This window comes from Heterodontus francisci, unplaced genomic scaffold (assembly GCF_036365525.1).
Source record: "Heterodontus francisci isolate sHetFra1 unplaced genomic scaffold, sHetFra1.hap1 HAP1_SCAFFOLD_1708, whole genome shotgun sequence".
In the NCBI taxonomy this organism is placed as follows: Eukaryota; Metazoa; Chordata; class Chondrichthyes; order Heterodontiformes; family Heterodontidae; genus Heterodontus; species Heterodontus francisci.
In genome coordinates, this window is record NW_027141710.1 from 104 (window position 1) to 13,209 (window position 13,106).

A 13,106-nucleotide genomic window follows, 5' to 3' on the forward strand; every position below is an offset into this window, starting at 1 on the left:
CAAAGCATTGAATATGTTCTCGCAGGCGGCCAACCGGAAGCAGGATTTCCTTGCAGGCCGCAGTTCAACTAGGAGGGACACCTGCCAAGCTTCAGTGCGTCCCTCGGGACATAGTCCTGGACCTTGGAATGTACCAATCGGCAACGCTCTGTCGTCGACAGCTCCTCGCACCGGAAGACCAGCAAAATTCGGACAGACCAAAGTGCGGCTTTCACCGCGTTGAAGTTCCTCTCGCAGCAGTTGATGCTTATCGTGGTGTGCGTCACTTGGCATTGCCAAGTCAGGACTTTCAGATAATGAGAGTGCCTACTGCGCTGAGAAGGGACTTGAGAAAGCGACGCCAAAGGTGGCGCGCCCAAGTAAGTCAGCTTGCCTGGTGTCCCGAGTCATAATGCAAAGTTTGCATAAATCTGCCAGCCAGGAAGGAGTGCACGCTATCAGCTTGCGATCCACAGACGGAAGCCTTATCCATTACACTACTCGCACAAGCTGCGGGGAGCAGCTGGCGGCTCACGGTGCCACAATGCTGCGCCATCAATAGGCGCACAAGGCCCTGAGTGGCCAAAAGTGCATGGCACTAAATCAGCTGCATGTGCCACAACTCCTGCCCCTTCGATAGCTCAGCTGGTAGAGCGGAGGACTGTAGAGGAAAATCAAAACACTGACATCCTTAGGTCGCTGGTTCAATTCCAGCTCGAAGGAACAACGGCCTTTTTCCACTACGTCTGCACAATGCCACAATTTGCTCGAGGCAGCACTCTAAATTTCACAAGTACACAACGCGCTCGGATCTTGCGAACAAGGCGCACCAACCCCCTTTTCCTCTCTCATAACAGCCCGCACACAGTTCTTTCACTTCTGCACTTGCACCTGCTGCTCAGCACACAGCCCTGTACCTCAAAAATACACTTCCGACACAACATTACACAACTCTTCAAATTTCACCTCCGATAAAGTGCAATGCACATCCCTTACTTTCAATACACTACATCAGCTGCCTCACTACACTTGCCGAACTAGCTTATATTTACAATGTACATTTACATTTCATCACCAACATTCTCCGCTGCCACAGCCCCAGGGCTTTTACACAGTTTCCAGCCGCTCGCTATACTATGGCGCCAGACTCTTACAGAGTGGCCTTTCCTCACGCACCCTTTTGCGTCAGCTGCCCCAAGCAGGGAGTTCTTTGAAGTAGTATGCTCAGCACTCACTAGAAAACAAAAGAAATCTTGTGTCAGTCAGACAGGGTTCTAGGCTGCACCCTGACGCTCGGGGTGGCTGCTCGTTTCCGCTCAGCTGGCTTGCCTTGCGCAAGCTCCGGCTCTTTTTGGCTTCGTCCATGGTTATTGTGGCTTGCGGTCCTGCAGCTGCTCGCCTGCTGGTGCTCGCACATGCTGATTGGAGCAAAGCATTGAATGCCTTGAGGCAGCCGGCCAAGCCGAAGCAGGATTTCCCTGCTGCTCACGGACCAAGTTGAGGGTGGTGCTGAGGAGCTCCTGCCAAACAAGCTAGGCTAACAACCCCAACAACACTGGGGAATTAGCTCAAGTGGTAGAGCGCTCGCTTTGCATGCGAGAGGTAGCGGGATCGATGCCTGCATTCTCCACTTCTTTCTTAGCTCCGCTCCGCTCGGCCAGTTCTTGGCACTCAACAGTGGCGCCGGCTCTTCTTCTCCCAATTGGTTGCACCTGCTCAGCCACAAAGTGCTGAAAAGGCTTCATATCCTTTCTTGTGCTGTGGCAAGCAAGGCTTCTTGACTTTTCCACCTTGGAAAGCTGAGTTGAGTGAAGGGGAAAAGAAAAGGCTTTGCAGCATTGCATACTTTGAGTGCGGATTGCATTGAGGAGCTTCGCATTTTGAGAGTGAAAAATGCCTACGCCGCTATGAAGGCACTTGCCCTGCAAGGAATCAGGCAGCACGGCCAGCTCGCAAGCGCAGAAAGTCACAATGCATAGTTTGTACAAAAACAGCACGAGCCAGGTAGGAGTCGAACCTACAATCTTCTGATCCGTAGTCAGACACGTTATCCATTGCGCCACTGGCTCCAAAAGTACATTCGCACTTGCAGCTCACAGTCTGCACAGCTGCGGTGTTTGCAGCTCCACGGGTGGGAATGGTCAGAGTCGCTTGGTGATCAATCAGCAAAGAGAATCACCTTCACTGCTTCCCTTCCATGCTTGAGCTTGAACAGTGGTGAAGTACACGAGCATGCAAAGCAAGGTTATCCTTAGGTTTCTGCCGCAATTCCAGCTCAAAGGTGCAGCTGCCATTTTGGAGTAAGCAGCAATTAGCCGAAGCCAGTGCTCTTAACTTGACAGGTTGCTTTGAAGGAACATGTTGTCGCCAATGCGCAGAATGTCTCCTTTGCTCTCTGAAAACACCCTGCACACAGCTGTTTCACATGTGCAGCTGCTTCTGTGCGCCAGCAGACCGTTGCTTTTTCTTTCCAAAAAGAGACTTTTTTGATAAAATTTGCAAGCATACATTACATAACAGTTGAAATTTGACATGACATCAAGTGCAATACAGATCAGTTTCTCTCATTACACTACAAGAGGTGCCTCACTGTACTTGCCAGCATTTCACGTGCGACATTCTGTGGTGCGTACAAGCAGCTCCGTGGAGCAGTAACTCTTCCAAACACTCAGTACTTCCTTGGAAGAAAAAGAAGCCTCCTGTCAGTCACACCGGCTTCTCGGCTGCTCCTTCACACTGGTGGCGGTTGCTAGTTTCCGCTCACTTCGCTTGCCTTCCGTCAGCTCCAGCTCTTTTCGGCTTCTTTCATCATTTTTCTGGCTTGCGGTCCTGCAGCTGCTCGCCTGCTGGTGCTCAGACATGCTGACTGGAGCAAAGCATTGAATATGTTCTCGCAGGCGGCCAACCGGAAGCAGGATTTCCTTGCAGGCCGCAGGTCAACTAGGAGGGACACCTGCCAAGCTTCAGTGCGTCCCTCGGGACATAGTCCTGGACCTTGGAATGTGCCAATCGGCAACGCTCGGTCGTCGACAGCTCCTCGCACCGGAAGACCAGCAAAATTCGGACAGACCAAAGTGCGGCTTTCACCGCGTTGAAGTTCCTCTCGCAGCAGTTGATGCTTATCGTGGTGTGCGTCACTTGGCATTGCCAAGTCAGGACTTTCAGATAATGAGAGTGCCTACTGCGCTGAGAAGGGACTTGAGAAAGCGACGCCAAAGGTGGCGCGCCCAAGTAAGTCAGCTTGCCTGGTGTCCCGAGTCATAATGCAAAGTTTGCATAAATCTGCCAGCCAGGAAGGAGTGCACGCTATCAGCTTGCGATCCACAGACGGAAGCCTTATCCATTACACTACTCGCACAAGCTGCGGGGAGCAGCTGGCGGCTCACGGTGCCACAATGCTGCGCCATCAATAGGCGCACAAGGCCCTGAGTGGCCAAAAGTGCATGGCACTAAATCAGCTGCATGTGCCACAACTCCTGCCCCTTCGATAGCTCAGCTGGTAGAGCGGAGGACTGCAGAGGAAAATCAAAACACTGACATCCTTAGATCGCTGGTTCAATTCCGGCTGGAAGGAACAACGGCCTTTTTCCACTACGTCTGCACAATGCCACAATTTGCTCGAGGCAGCACTCTAAATTTCACAAGTACACAACGCGCTCGGATCTTGCGAACAAGGCGCACCAACCCCCTTTTCCTCTCTCATAACAGCCCGCACACAGTTCTTTCACTTCTGCACTTGCACCAGCTGCTCAGCACACAGCCCTGTACCTCAAAAATACACTTCCGACACAACATTACACAACTCTTCAAATTTCACCTCCGATAAAGTGCAATGCACATCCCTTACTTTCAATACACTACATCAGCTGCCTCACTACACTTGCCGAACTAGCTTATATTTACAATGTACATTTACATTTCATCACCAACATTCTCCGCTGCCACAGCCCCAGGGCTTTTACACAGTTTCCAGCCGCTCGCTATACTATGGCGCCAGACTCTTACAGAGTGGCCTTTCCTCACGCACCCTTTTGCGTCAGCTGCCCCAAGCAGGGAGTTCTTTGAAGTAGTATGCTCAGCACTCACTAGAAAACAAAAGAAATCTTGTGTCAGTCAGACAGGGTTCTAGGCTGCACCCTGACGCTCGGGGTGGCTGCTCGTTTCCGCTCAGCTGGCTTGCCTTGCGCAAGCTCCGGCTCTTTTTGGCTTCGTCCATGGTTATTGTGGCTTGCGGTCCTGCAGCTGCTCGCCTGCTGGTGCTCGCACATGCTGATTGGAGCAAAGCATTGAATGCCTTGAGGCAGCCGGCCAAGCCGAAGCAGGATTTCCCTGCTGCTCACGGACCAAGTTGAGGGTGGTGCTGAGGAGCTCCTGCCAAACAAGCTAGGCTAACAACCCCAACAACACTGGGGAATTAGCTCAAGTGGTAGAGCGCTCGCTTTGCATGCGAGAGGTAGCGGGATCGATGCCTGCATTCTCCACTTCTTTCTTAGCTCCGCTCCGCTCGGCCATTTCTTGGCACTCAACAGTGGCGCCGGCTCTTCTTCTCCCAATTGGTTGCACCTGCTCAGCCACAAAGTGCTGAAAAGGCTTCATATCCTTTCTTGTGCTGTGGCAAGCAAGGCTTCTTGACTTTTCCACCTTGGAAAGCTGAGTTGAGTGAAGGGGAAAAGAAAAGGCTTTGCAGCATTGCATACTTTGAGTGCGGATTGCATTGAGGAGCTTCGCATTTTGAGAGTGAAAAATGCCTACGCCGCTATGAAGGCACTTGCCCTGCAAGGAATCAGGCAGCACGGCCAGCTCGCAAGCGCAGAAAGTCACAATGCATAGTTTGTACAAAAACAGCACGAGCCAGGTAGGAGTCGAACCTACAATCTTCTGATCCGTAGTCAGACACGTTATCCATTGCGCCACTGGCCCCAAAGGCACATTTGCACTTGCAGCTCACAGTCTGCACAGCTGCGGTGTTTGCAGCTCCACGGGTGGGAATGGTCAGAGTCACTTGGTGATCAATCAGCAAAGAGAATCACCTTCACTGCTTCCCTTCCATGCTTGAGCTTGAACAGTGGTGAAGTACACGAGCATGCAAAGCAAGGTTATCCTTAGGTTTCTGCCGCAATTCCAGCTCAAAGGTGCAGCTGCCATTTTGGAGTAAGCAGCAATTAGCCGAAGCCAGTGCTCTTAACTTGACAGGTTGCTTTGAAGGAACATGTTGTCGCCAATGCGCAGAATGTCTCCTTTGCTCTCTGAAAACACCCTGCACACAGCTGTTTCACATGTGCAGCTGCTTCTGTGCGCCAGCAGACCGTTGCTTTTTCTTTCCAAAAAGAGACTTTTTTGATAACATTTGCAAGCATACATTACATAACAGTTGAAATTTGACATGACATCAAGTGCAATACAGATCAGTTTCTCTCATTACACTACAAGAGGTGCCTCACTGTACTTGCCAGCATTTCACGTGCGACATTCTGTGGTGCGTACAAGCAGCTCCGTGGAGCAGTAACTCTTCCAAACACTCAGTACTTCCTTGGAAGAAAAAGAAGCCTCCTGTCAGTCACACGGGCTTCTCGGCTGCTCCTTCACACTGGTGGCGGTTGCTAGTTTCCGCTCACTTCGCTTGCCTTCCGTCAGCTCCAGCTCTTTTCGGCTTCTTTCATCATTTTTCTGGCTTGCGGTCCTGCAGCTGCTCGCCTGCTGGTGCTCAGACATGCTGACTGGAGCAAAGCATTGAATATGTTCTCGCAGGCGGCCAACCGGAAGCAGGATTTCCTTGCAGGCCGCAGGTCAACTAGGAGGGACACCTGCCAAGCTTCAGTGCGTCCCTCGGGACATAGTCCTGGACCTTGGAATGTGCCAATCGGCAACGCTCGGTCGTCGACAGCTCCTCGCACCGGAAGACCAGCAAAATTCGGACAGACCAAAGTGCGGCTTTCACCGCGTTGAAGTTCCTCTCGCAGCAGTTGATGCTTATCGTGGTGTGCGTCACTTGGCATTGCCAAGTCAGGACTTTCAGATAATGAGAGTGCCTACTGCGCTGAGAAGGGACTTGAGAAAGCGACGCCAAAGGTGGCGCGCCCAAGTAAGTCAGCTTGCCTGGTGTCCCGAGTCATAATGCAAAGTTTGCATAAATCTGCCAGCCAGGAAGGAGTGCACGCTATCAGCTTGCGATCCACAGACGGAAGCCTTATCCATTACACTACTCGCACAAGCTGCGGGGAGCAGCTGGCGGCTCACGGTGCCACAGTGCTGCGCCATCAATAGGCGCACAAGGCCCTGAGTGGCCAAAAGTGCATGGCACTAAATCAGCTGCATGTGCCACAACTCCTGCCCCTTCGATAGCTCAGCTGGTAGAGCGGAGGACTGTAGAGGAAAATCAAAACACTGACATCCTTAGGTCGCTGGTTCAATTCCGGCTCGAAGGAACAACGGCCTTTTTCCACTACGTCTGCACAATGCCACAATTTGCTCGAGGCAGCACTCTAAATTTCACAAGTACACAACGCGCTCGGATCTTGCGAACAAGGCGCACCAACCCCCTTTTCCTCTCTCATAACAGCCCGCACACAGTTCTTTCACTTCTGCACTTGCACCAGCTGCTCAGCACACAGCCCTGTACCTCAAAAATACACTTCCGACACAACATTACACAACTCTTCAAATTTCACCTCCGATAAAGTGCAATGCACATCCCTTACTTTCAATACACTACATCAGCTGCCTCACTACACTTGCCGAACTAGCTTATATTTACAATGTACATTTACATTTCATCACCAACATTCTCCGCTGCCACAGCCCCAGGGCTTTTACACAGTTTCCAGCCGCTCGCTATACTATGGCGCCAGACTCTTACAGAGTGGCCTTTCCTCACGCACCCTTTTGCGTCAGCTGCCCCAAGCAGGGAGTTCTTTGAAGTAGTATGCTCAGCACTCACTAGAAAACAAAAGAAATCTTGTGTCAGTCAGACAGGGTTCTAGGCTGCACCCTGACGCTCGGGGTGGCTGCTCGTTTCCGCTCAGCTGGCTTGCCTTGCGCAAGCTCCGGCTCTTTTTGGCTTCGTCCATGGTTATTGTGGCTTGCCGTCCTGCAGCTGCTCGCCTGCTGGTGCTCGCACATGCTGATTGGAGCAAAGCATTGAATGCCTTGAGGCAGCCGGCCAAGCCGAAGCAGGATTTCCCTGCTGCTCACGGACCAAGTTGAGGGTGGTGCTGAGAAGCTCCTGCCAAACAAGCTAGGCTAACAACCCCAACAACACTGGGGAATTAGCTCAAGTGGTAGAGCGCTCGCTTTGCATGCGAGGTAGCGGGATCGATGCCTGCATTCTCCACTTCTTTCTTAGCTCCGCTCCGCTCGGCCAGTTCTTGGCACTCAACAGTGGCGCCGGCTCTTCTTCTCCCAATTGGTTGCACCTGCTCAGCCACAAAGTGCTGAAAAGGCTTCATATCCTTTCTTGTGCTGTGGCAAGCAAGGCTTCTTGACTTTTCCACCTTGGAAAGCTGAGTTGAGTGAAGGGGAAAAGAAAAGGCTTTGCAGCATTGCATACTTTGAGTGCGGATTGCATTGAGGAGCTTCGCATTTTGAGAGTGAAAAATGCCTACGCCGCTATGAAGGCACTTGCCCTGCAAGGAATCAGGCAGCACGGCCAGCTCGCAAGCGCAGAAAGTCACAATGCATAGTTTGTACAAAAACAGCACGAGCCAGGTAGGAGTCGAACCTACAATCTTCTGATCCGCAGTCAGACACGTTATCCATTGCGCCACTGGCCCCAAAGGCACATTTGCACTTGCAGCTCACAGTCTGCACAGCTGCGGTGTTTGCAGCTCCACGGGTGGGAATGGTCAGAGTCACTTGGTGATCAATCAGCAAAGAGAATCACCTTCACTGCTTCCCTTCCATGCTTGAGCTTGAACAGTGGTGAAGTACACGAGCATGCAAAGCAAGGTTATCCTTAGGTTTCTGCCGCAATTCCAGCTCAAAGGTGCAGCTGCCATTTTGGAGTAAGCAGCAATTAGCCGAAGCCAGTGCTCTTAACTTGACAGGTTGCTTTGAAGGAACATGTTGTCGCCAATGCGCAGAATGTCTCCTTTGCTCTCTGAAAACACCCTGCACACAGCTGTTTCACATGTGCAGCTGCTTCTGTGCGCCAGCAGACCGTTGCTTTTTCTTTCCAAAAAGAGACTTTTTTGATAACATTTGCAAGCATACATTACATAACAGTTGAAATTTGACATGACATCAAGTGCAATACAGATCAGTTTCTCTCATTACACTACAAGAGGTGCCTCACTGTACTTGCCAGCATTTCACGTGCGACATTCTGTGGTGCGTACAAGCAGCTCCGTGGAGCAGTAACTCTTCCAAACACTCAGTACTTCCTTGGAAGAAAAAGAAGCCTCCTGTCAGTCACACGGGCTTCTCGGCTGCTCCTTCACACTGGTGGCGGTTGCTAGTTTCCGCTCACTTCGCTTGCCTTCCGTCAGCTCCAGCTCTTTTCGGCTTCTTTCATCATTTTTCTGGCTTGCGGTCCTGCAGCTGCTCGCCTGCTGGTGCTCAGACATGCTGACTGGAGCAAAGCATTGAATATGTTCTCGCAGGCGGCCAACCGGAAGCAGGATTTCCTTGCAGGCCGCAGGTCAACTAGGAGGGACACCTGCCAAGCTTCAGTGCGTCCCTCGGGACATAGTCCTGGACCTTGGAATGTGCCAATCGGCAACGCTCGGTCGTCGACAGCTCCTCGCACCGGAAGACCAGCAAAATTCGGACAGACCAAAGTGCGGCTTTCACCGCGTTGAAGTTCCTCTCGCAGCAGTTGATGCTTATCGTGGTGTGCGTCACTTGGCATTGCCAAGTCAGGACTTTCAGATAATGAGAGTGCCTACTGCGCTGAGAAGGGACTTGAGAAAGCGACGCCAAAGGTGGCGCGCCCAAGTAAGTCAGCTTGCCTGGTGTCCCGAGTCATAATGCAAAGTTTGCATAAATCTGCCAGCCAGGAAGGAGTGCACGCTATCAGCTTGCGATCCACAGACGGAAGCCTTATCCATTACACTACTCGCACAAGCTGCGGGGAGCAGCTGGCGGCTCACGGTGCCACAGTGCTGCGCCATCAATAGGCGCACAAGGCCCTGAGTGGCCAAAAGTGCATGGCACTAAATCAGCTGCATGTGCCACAACTCCTGCCCCTTCGATAGCTCAGCTGGTAGAGCGGAGGACTGTAGAGGAAAATCAAAACACTGACATCCTTAGGTCGCTGGTTCAATTCTGGCTCGAAGGAACAACGGCCTTTTTCCACTACGTCTGCACAATGCCACAATTTGCTCGAGGCAGCACTCTAAATTTCACAAGTACACAACGCGCTCGGATCTTGCGAACAAGGCGCACCAACCCCCTTTTCCTCTCTCATAACAGCCCGCACACAGTTCTTTCACTTCTGCACTTGCACCAGCTGCTCAGCACACAGCCCTGTACCTCAAAAATACACTTCCGACACAACATTACACAACTCTTCAAATTTCACCTCCGATAAAGTGCAATGCACATCCCTTACTTTCAATACACTACATCAGCTGCCTCACTACACTTGCCGAACTAGCTTATATTTACAATGTACATTTACATTTCATCACCAACATTCTCCGCTGCCACAGCCCCAGGGCTTTTACACAGTTTCCAGCCGCTCGCTATACTATGGCGCCAGACTCTTACAGAGTGGCCTTTCCTCACGCACCCTTTTGCGTCAGCTGCCCCAAGCAGGGAGTTCTTTGAAGTAGTATGCTCAGCACTCACTAGAAAACAAAAGAAATCTTGTGTCAGTCAGACAGGGTTCTAGGCTGCACCCTGACGCTCGGGGTGGCTGCTCGTTTCCGCTCAGCTGGCTTGCCTTGCGCAAGCTCCGGCTCTTTTTGGCTTCGTCCATGGTTATTGTGGCTTGCCGTCCTGCAGCTGCTCGCCTGCTGGTGCTCGCACATGCTGATTGGAGCAAAGCATTGAATGCCTTGAGGCAGCCGGCCAAGCCGAAGCAGGATTTCCCTGCTGCTCACGGACCAAGTTGAGGGTGGTGCTGAGAAGCTCCTGCCAAACAAGCTAGGCTAACAACCCCAACAACACTGGGGAATTAGCTCAAGTGGTAGAGCGCTCGCTTTGCATGCGAGGTAGCGGGATCGATGCCTGCATTCTCCACTTCTTTCTTAGCTCCGCTCCGCTCGGCCAGTTCTTGGCACTCAACAGTGGCGCCGGCTCTTCTTCTCCCAATTGGTTGCACCTGCTCAGCCACAAAGTGCTGAAAAGGCTTCATATCCTTTCTTGTGCTGTGGCAAGCAAGGCTTCTTGACTTTTCCACCTTGGAAAGCTGAGTTGAGTGAAGGGGAAAAGAAAAGGCTTTGCAGCATTGCATACTTTGAGTGCGGATTGCATTGAGGAGCTTCGCATTTTGAGAGTGAAAAATGCCTACGCCGCTATGAAGGCACTTGCCCTGCAAGGAATCAGGCAGCACGGCCAGCTCGCAAGCGCAGAAAGTCACAATGCATAGTTTGTACAAAAACAGCACGAGCCAGGTAGGAGTCGAACCTACAATCTTCTGATCCGTAGTCAGACACGTTATCCATTGCGCCACTGGCCCCAAAGGCACATTTGCACTTGCAGCTCACAGTCTGCACAGCTGCGGTGTTTGCAGCTCCACGGGTGGGAATGGTCAGAGTCACTTGGTGATCAATCAGCAAAGAGAATCACCTTCACTGCTTCCCTTCCATGCTTGAGCTTGAACAGTGGTGAAGTACACGAGCATGCAAAGCAAGGTTATCCTTAGGTTTCTGCCGCAATTCCAGCTCAAAGGTGCAGCTGCCATTTTGGAGTAAGCAGCAATTAGCCGAAGCCAGTGCTCTTAACTTGACAGGTTGCTTTGAAGGAACATGTTGTCGCCAATGCGCAGAATGTCTCCTTTGCTCTCTGAAAACACCCTGCACACAGCTGTTTCACATGTGCAGCTGCTTCTGTGCGCCAGCAGACCGTTGCTTTTTCTTTCCAAAAAGAGACTTTTTTGATAACATTTGCAAGCATACATTACATAACAGTTGAAATTTGACATGACATCAAGTGCAATACAGATCAGTTTCTCTCATTACACTACAAGAGGTGCCTCACTGTACTTGCCAGCATTTCACGTGCGACATTCTGTGGTGCGTACAAGCAGCTCCGTGGAGCAGTAACTCTTCCAAACACTCAGTACTTCCTTGGAAGAAAAAGAAGCCTCCTGTCAGTCACACAGGCTTCTCGGCTGCTCCTTCACACTGGTGGCGGTTGCTAGTTTCCGCTCACTTCGCTTGCCTTCCGTCAGCTCCAGCTCTTTTCGGCTTCTTTCATCATTTTTCTGGCTTGCGGTCCTGCAGCTGCTCGCCTGCTGGTGCTCAGACATGCTGACTGGAGCAAAGCATTGAATATGTTCTCGCAGGCGGCCAACCGGAAGCAGGATTTCCTTGCAGGCCGCAGGTCAACTAGGAGGGACACCTGCCAAGCTTCAGTGCGTCCCTCGGGACATAGTCCTGGACCTTGGAATGTGCCAATCGGCAACGCTCGGTCGTCGACAGCTCCTCGCACCGGAAGACCAGCAAAATTCGGACAGACCAAAGTGCGGCTTTCACCGCGTTGAAGTTCCTCTCGCAGCAGTTGATGCTTATCGTGGTGTGCGTCACTTGGCATTGCCAAGTCAGGACTTTCAGATAATGAGAGTGCCTACTGCGCTGAGAAGGGACTTGAGAAAGCGACGCCAAAGGTGGCGCGCCCAAGTAAGTCAGCTTGCCTGGTGTCCCGAGTCATAATGCAAAGTTTGCATAAATCTGCCAGCCAGGAAGGAGTGCACGCTATCAGCTTGCGATCCACAGACGGAAGCCTTATCCATTACACTACTCGCACAAGCTGCGGGGAGCAGCTGGCGGCTCACGGTGCCACAGTGCTGCGCCATCAATAGGCGCACAAGGCCCTGAGTGGCCAAAAGTGCATGGCACTAAATCAGCTGCATGTGCCACAACTCCTGCCCCTTCGATAGCTCAGCTGGTAGAGCGGAGGACTGTAGAGGAAAATCAAAACACTGACATCCTTAGGTCGCTGGTTCAATTCCGGCTCGAAGGAACAACGGCCTTTTTCCACTACGTCTGCACAATGCCACAATTTGCTCGAGGCAGCACTCTAAATTTCACAAGTACACAACGCGCTCGGATCTTGCGAACAAGGCGCACCAACCCCCTTTTCCTCTCTCATAACAGCCCGCACACAGTTCTTTCACTTCTGCACTTGCACCAGCTGCTCAGCACACAGCCCTGTACCTCAAAAATACACTTCCGACACAACATTACACAACTCTTCAAATTTCACCTCCGATAAAGTGCAATGCACATCCCTTACTTTCAATACACTACATCAGCTGCCTCACTACACTTGCCGAACTAGCTTATATTTACAATGTACATTTACATTTCATCACCAACATTCTCCGCTGCCACAGCCCCAGGGCTTTTACACAGTTTCCAGCCGCTCGCTATACTATGGCGCCAGACTCTTACAGAGTGGCCTTTCCTCACGCACCCTTTTGCGTCAGCTGCCCCAAGCAGGGAGTTCTTTGAAGTAGTATGCTCAGCACTCACTAGAAAACAAAAGAAATCTTGTGTCAGTCAGACAGGGTTCTAGGCTGCACCCTGACGCTCGGGGTGGCTGCTCGTTTCCGCTCAGCTGGCTTGCCTTGCGCAAGCTCCGGCTCTTTTTGGCTTCGTCCATGGTTATTGTGGCTTGCCGTCCTGCAGCTGCTCGCCTGCTGGTGCTCGCACATGCTGATTGGAGCAAAGCATTGAATGCCTTGAGGCAGCCGGCCAAGCCGAAGCAGGATTTCCCTGCTGCTCACGGACCAAGTTGAGGGTGGTGCTGAGAAGCTCCTGCCAAACAAGCTAGGCTAACAACCCCAACAACACTGGGGAATTAGCTCAAGTGGTAGAGCGCTCGCTTTGCATGCGAGAGGTAGCGGGATCGATGCCTGCATTCTCCACTTCTTTCTTAGCTCCGCTCCGCTCGGCCAGTTCTTGGCACTCAACAGTGGCGCCGGCTCTTCTTCTCCCAATTGGTTGCACCTGCTCAGCCACAAA

The 13,106-nt window shown here is 51.8% G+C and overlaps 9 non-coding genes across 9 annotated transcripts; 5 read left to right on the top strand and 4 right to left on the bottom strand.

The window, feature by feature from the left end:
• The first annotated feature begins 609 nt into the window (after window positions 1-609).
• On the top strand, window positions 610-702 carry trnay-gua (transfer RNA tyrosine (anticodon GUA)). Its single transcript has 2 exons — window positions 610-646; window positions 667-702. It is a non-coding gene; the product is annotated as a tRNA-Tyr (tRNA).
• A 1,273-nt stretch (window positions 703-1,975) lies between these two features.
• Window positions 1,976-2,048, bottom strand: trnar-acg (transfer RNA arginine (anticodon ACG)). The gene has a single exon. It is a non-coding gene; the product is annotated as a tRNA-Arg (tRNA).
• A 1,412-nt stretch (window positions 2,049-3,460) lies between these two features.
• Window positions 3,461-3,553, top strand: trnac-gca (transfer RNA cysteine (anticodon GCA)). Its single transcript has 2 exons — window positions 3,461-3,497; window positions 3,518-3,553. It is a non-coding gene; the product is annotated as a tRNA-Cys (tRNA).
• A 1,273-nt stretch (window positions 3,554-4,826) lies between these two features.
• On the bottom strand, window positions 4,827-4,899 carry trnar-acg (transfer RNA arginine (anticodon ACG)). Its single transcript has one exon. It is a non-coding gene; the product is annotated as a tRNA-Arg (tRNA).
• Window positions 4,900-6,311: 1,412 nt separating this feature from the next.
• Window positions 6,312-6,404, top strand: trnay-gua (transfer RNA tyrosine (anticodon GUA)). The gene is made up of 2 exons: window positions 6,312-6,348; window positions 6,369-6,404. It is a non-coding gene; the product is annotated as a tRNA-Tyr (tRNA).
• Window positions 6,405-7,675: 1,271 nt separating this feature from the next.
• trnar-gcg (transfer RNA arginine (anticodon GCG)) lies at window positions 7,676-7,748 on the bottom strand. The gene has a single exon. It is a non-coding gene; the product is annotated as a tRNA-Arg (tRNA).
• A 1,412-nt stretch (window positions 7,749-9,160) lies between these two features.
• Window positions 9,161-9,253, top strand: trnay-gua (transfer RNA tyrosine (anticodon GUA)). Its single transcript has 2 exons — window positions 9,161-9,197; window positions 9,218-9,253. It is a non-coding gene; the product is annotated as a tRNA-Tyr (tRNA).
• A 1,271-nt stretch (window positions 9,254-10,524) lies between these two features.
• trnar-acg (transfer RNA arginine (anticodon ACG)) lies at window positions 10,525-10,597 on the bottom strand. The gene has a single exon. It is a non-coding gene; the product is annotated as a tRNA-Arg (tRNA).
• Window positions 10,598-12,009: 1,412 nt separating this feature from the next.
• Window positions 12,010-12,102, top strand: trnay-gua (transfer RNA tyrosine (anticodon GUA)). Its single transcript has 2 exons — window positions 12,010-12,046; window positions 12,067-12,102. It is a non-coding gene; the product is annotated as a tRNA-Tyr (tRNA).
• Window positions 12,103-13,106: the final 1,004 nt, after the last annotated feature.